The sequence below is a fragment of the Pinus tabuliformis genome, chromosome 7, assembly GCF_031772625.1.
Source record: "Pinus tabuliformis cultivar Carrire ecotype Pingquan chromosome 7, CPIR1, whole genome shotgun sequence".
NCBI classification, from domain to species: Eukaryota; Viridiplantae; Streptophyta; class Pinopsida; order Pinales; family Pinaceae; genus Pinus; species Pinus tabuliformis.
The window spans coordinates 875,200,434-875,206,433 of NC_142293.1; positions in this window are offsets into that span (position 1 = coordinate 875,200,434).

Consider the following 6,000-nt stretch of genomic DNA (forward strand, 5'->3'; position numbering starts at 1 on the left):
TCCACCTGGAGGTATTTATACTCCTGTAAATATGTCTGGTCAGTCGTCCGTGTTCACTCAATCTCCTGAATCTTTCTTACACGGGGGTCCTTCTGTTCCCACCAGGTATCAGTCACTTTCTGGTACCTTTCCGGGGGCATCTCCTCAACCCATTGATCATGGGTTATTAGCTGGAAACAATGGTAATAAACCGTTGGGTGTAGGGGACATTTACATGATGTCAGGTTCAGTTCCCATTTCTCAACCTCAAGGTGGCCAATTACCGCCTGGGGGGCAGCCTCAATTAACGCCTGGCGGCAACCTCAAGGTACACAAATTGTGTCTGGGGGGCAACCTCAAGGCCAGTATGTACACATAGTACAATACATGCCTCAAGGTCAACCCCAGCCTCAATATGTACCCCAGGGTCAACCTCAGTATCAATATTTGCCTCAAGGGTATCAACCCCAAGGGTATCAACCTCAAGGGTATCAACCTCAAGGTCAAGGTCAACCCCAATATCAGTATTTACCCCAAGGTTATCAACCTCAAGGTAAATACTCGAGTCAAGGTTATCAACCACCTCAAGGTCAGTCATATGTTCAAGGTATGGGAACTGTTCCTTTCGGTTATCAATCCTATCCTCAATCCGGTTATGGATCTCAGTATCCTCAACCTATTACGGGTCAATACCCCGGAATGATAGTGTGGGATCCATCACAAGGTCAACAGGTGTTGCAACCAAGTATACAGTTGTTACCTCAAACTGGACAACCCATAGTTTCTGGTTCACCCCAGCAAACGCAACCTGTCCAGTCAAATGTTCAAACTTTTGTAACTTTGGTAGTTACTCAGTCGCCAATTGCACCTAGTACTCCATCTCAAATGACTGCTGCAACTACCGCACTTACTTCTGGAGTATTGACAGCTCTGGTTTCTACTGTCTCTGCAACCACTCCTCAGACATCTTTACCGTTGTCCGGATCTACGATTCAAACCACGGTCCAGATGCCTATAGGGCAGCCTGGTTTAAGTACTGTTGTAACAAGTCAACCTCAATTTACCTACCAACAGTACCAGGGATAGTACCAACTCGGCCCTGCTGTCCAACAACCGGTTTACCAGTATCAACCGTATCCTGGGTACACTTATCAACAACCTCAGCAACCCCAGTACGGTCCGGTTAATCCTGGTTTTCTAGGAGGATATAATATCCCGAATGCGATTCCTATTCCTAGTTATCCTGGATATCCTCCTTCTGGAACTGGTATTGTGACCCAGAGTTTTAGAGATCCTAACCGGCAATTACCGTTTATCGCAACTTTGGATTTACCCGACTTGACGCGCCTAACGAACGATCCAATTCAATATCTTCCGTTCTGGCTTCCAATGCCAAATAAGTTGCCCAGTGATATACCAAAGTTCGAAGGTAAGTCTGGAGAGGATCCGTCCAACCACGTGATCACTTACCACCTCTGGTGTGCTTCAAATTCTATCTCGGATGATTCGATCTGCTTACGTCTTTTCCAGCGTACGCTCATTGGTCTCGCGGCCAAGTGGTACATTGAGTTACCACGGGCCTCTTTTTACAATTTTAGCCAGTTAGCTACCTCGTTCCTAACTCATTTTTAGTTGCCGGTGAGATACGACAATGGTACTGAGTTATTAACTTCATTAAAACAATCGACGTCCACTTATATTTCCGATCATATTCATGAATGGAGACGTCGAAGACGTTTAGTGAAAGTTTTTATCCCGGACCAAATCTTAGCTGAATGGTTTGTAAAATCATTATTACCGAAGATTACTGAAGATGTAGCTAAGGCCGGAGTAGTTACTGAGGAGCAAGTCATTGCTCAAGCCCAGTACCTTGACTTAGTTTACACTCAGTCGGGTACGTTGCACGAGAAGATCCCAGATCTTCCTAAGTCGAATCAAATCGCTGCTGCTCCTTCGGGGTCTCATGCTGATGATGGCATGATTGGTACGGTGAATACTAAAAGTAAGAAGAAATCCTCAAAGAATTCTTCTCCAATAATAACCTTACCAGACTCCCCGACAGGAGAGTCTTCTCCTGAAATTACCGCGACATTCACACTGTAGAGTCATCTACGGCTAAAGCAAAAAATGGTGGTAAGAAGAAAGGCAAGAAGAAGGATAAAGCAGACAAGGCTCCAAAGGAGAAAAAAGAGAAGTCGGAATCTAACGACGAAAAGCACAAACCTCGCTATCCTTGTTTAATTTGTGAAGAAGATCATTTCACAAGAGATTGCCCTCATCGGGCAGAGGTTGTGAAAATCGTTAAAGGTTCCCCAACTCCTACTGTTTTGAAAGATCCATTTCCGAAGAAGGAGAGTAAAATGATAGGTTCTTCCTCGAGTGCCAGTGAAGAACCCATATTGATGATGTCTCATGTACGGATTGCGACTCGATCGCAAGATTATGGTAGTAAGAATATTGTTGATGGCAAAGAAGCAGAATCTTCTCATTCTAATCCATCAACCTCAGCTCCCGGTTCCGATCCACTACAGATCGAGAAACCTAACCAAGACTTGGTAATAAAACCACCCGCCAAGGGTATACTTCGAAAGTCTCCTTTCAATCCACATGCGAGAGCAGCTCAGAATTATAACATTGTTGAGGATTTAGCTATTTCACCCTCAGCAATGTCGGCTTTGGAAGTGCTGCAATCATGTCCAGCACAACGAAAATTACTCTTGTCGGCTATAGGAGCTGTTGATATTCAGGACCCGAACCTGATAATATTTGATCTAGAAAATAGTACACCGCGTCTCCCTCATCAGATGGCTTTCCAGATTCCAGTGATAGTCAAAAACAGACCTATTCATCGGACTGTAATTGATGAAGGAGCTTCTACATGTATTATGTCGATTCAGTGTTGGAGATCGCTTGGTTCTCCTTCACTGAACCAATCCCCGATGATTCTTAAGGCCTTTGATGGCCGTAGGTTCCATCCGTTTGGCATTCTACAGGATTTGCCTATAGGGGTTGAAGGAAAAACCGTTAGTCTAGATGTGGAGGTGGTTGATGCCCCCCTAGACTACAACCTTCTTTTGGGTCGCAGTTGGTCTTACGATATGACAGCGGTCGTGTCATCGGTCTTCAAAGTTATAAAGTTTCCACACAATGGTAAGATCGTGACGATAGACCAGCTGGCTTACTTTTCATCCGACCCAGCCTCTTCAGAGAGTATCCAGCATGTCGGTAAAACGACTATCCCTTACAAGGATGTTGGTGTAGGATTAGTTAAAGATTTCGGTTTATTGGGAACTTTTCCTTTCCCTCCAATCAACGCAGACCCTTCATTCGCAACCATTCATATGATTACTTCAGACACTATTATCTATGATGATCCTTGGATTATTCCATCTGAATCTGAGATAGACACATTCGGTAATGCAATGCCTTTGAGTCCATATGAAATTGCTTATGAGGCCGTGCAGTCTTTTTCCGGCTCAAGTTCAACCCAATCCGGCCAAATGAATGTGGTCCGTGAGGAATCACTTTTCACATCAACCTCAGAATGGATAACGTTTCCTGAAGTTGTGTCATCTAATGAAAAACTTCGCGAAATCCTAAGTGTAGATGATCTACCATGGGAAGATCTTCATCATCGATCTTCGTTTTTACCTGAGGGTGATGACTTTGAAAATGATTTTTCATCAATTTTTACAGCTGAATATGTCAAGGACGCTTAGAATCCCATGAAACATCCCGATTCAAAGTTGAATTTGGGAAACATTTCCCAAACCATTGCCATTGACATTTCAGTCAAAACCGGAATTATTGAGAACATTCATATAGGTGCCTCGTGTACAGATGACGAAATTCAAACATACAAGGTCCTATTTCAAGAATTCCGCGACGTGTTTGCCTGGTCCTATGAGGAAATGCCAGGAATTGATCCCTCCATTGTTGTTCATGAAATCAAGACCTACCCGGATGCTAAACCCGTTCAGCAACGTCTGCGTCAGATACACCCTAGGAAAGCGGCTGCGATTAAAGCAGAAGTCGAGAAGTTGTTGAAGGCAGGTTTCATTTATCCAATCCCGTTAACGGATTGGGTATCGAATATTGTTCCGGTTAACAAGAAACAAGGAACAATAAGAATATGTATCGACTATAGGGATATAAATCGTGCTTGTCCAAAAGACAACTATCCCACGCCCTATATCGATCAAATAATTGATGATTGTGCCGGCAGTGAAATATTTTCCTTTATGGACGGTTTTTCCGGTTACAACCAAATCAATATTCTACCTGCTGATCAACCAAAAACGGCTTTCATTTGTCCTTGGGGGACATTTTCTTACTGCAAATTACCTTTTGGACTTAAGAATGCCGGAGCCACTTTCCAACGGGCAATGTCTTACGCGTTTCACGACATCAAGCACATTGTGCAACCATATCTCGATGATTTGCCTGCTCATTCTTTACATTGAGCTGATCACCTTGTCCACTTACGCGCTATTTTTATGAGGTGTCGACATTATCGAATTCGGTTGAACCCACACAAATGTGTCTTCTGCATAGAAGTGGGACGATTGCTAGGATTTGTCGTTTCAAAAGCCGGTATCCACGTCGATCCCTCGAAGGTCGAAGCCATCATCAAATTGCCTCCTCCTTCGAGTTTGCGCCAACTCCAAAGTTTGCAGGGGAAAGCAAACTTTTTACGTCGATTCATTCCTAACTACGCCGAGGTTACAAAGGGTTTCACCCGGTTGTTGAAACAAAACGCTCAATTTTCTTGGGATGAGAAATCTTTTGATGCACTTAAGCACGCGTTGACCCATGCACCGTTGCTGCATCCTCCCAACTACAACCAGGACTACTTTTTGTATCTCGTCGCCTCCCACTCCACCATTGGAATGGTCTTAGTTCAGGAAGACGAATTTGGAACGGAACATGTGATATATTATCTTAGTAGGACGTTAAATCCCACTGAGCTAAAATATTCGCATGTGGAGAAATTGGCCCTGGCAGCTGTTCAGGCTGTCCAGCGTTTTCGTCATTACATTCTTCTCCGTAAAACTACAGTGATTTCGGATTGCAACCCTATGATCTATATTTTGACTAAACAATTGCTAGGGGGCAAGTATTCCGAATGGATTGTTATCTTGCAGGAGTTTGATTTGGAGTTCGAGAAGTCCAAGTCTAAGAAATCCTTAGTTTTTGCGGAATTGATGTGTGACTTCCCGCGTGCTGACACGGAAACTGTGGCAGAGGAACCCATTGCGGACGAATCTTTGTTTCTTATCAGCACTTTAGATCCGTGGTATGGGGATATAATCGTCTATCTCCAAACCCAATCCTTTCGGCCCGAAGCTTCAAAGTCGGAACGTCGGAAAATTCGATTCCAGTCCCAACAGTACCAAATTACTAGAGATACTCTTTATCGTCGTGGGGAGGATTTAGTTTTTCGTCGTTGTTTAACTCATGAAGAGGCAGAAAGGGTTCCGAATGACTGTCATTCTGGAGCATGTGGCGGTCATATGTCTGGGTATGCCACAGCTCAGAAGGTGTTGCGTGCTGGCTATTTCTGGTCGTCCATGTTTAAAGATTGTATCATTGCGGTCTGGAAATGCCACAACTGTCAAGTGTTTGATCACAAGATGCGCGCACCACCTGCTCCTCTCCACCCTATAATTGTCGTTGGTCCTTTTGCTAAATGGGGTATCAATTTTATTACATGTAACCCTCACTCGGCCGGGGGGCATGCGTATATCATCCTTGCGGTTGATTATTTTACTAAGTGGGCCGAGGCGATGCCTACATTCGAGGCAAGCGGCAAGACAGCTGCGATTTTTGTATTCAATCATATTATTGCTAGGTTTGGTGTCCCACAAGCGATAATCACTGACCATGGGCGCCATTTTCGAAACATTATGATGACAGAACTCACAAGCCATCTTGGTTTACGCCGTGATAGTTCTACTCCTTATTATCCTCAAGCAAACGGTTTGGTTGAATCCATCAACAAAGTTCTAGTTATCATGATCC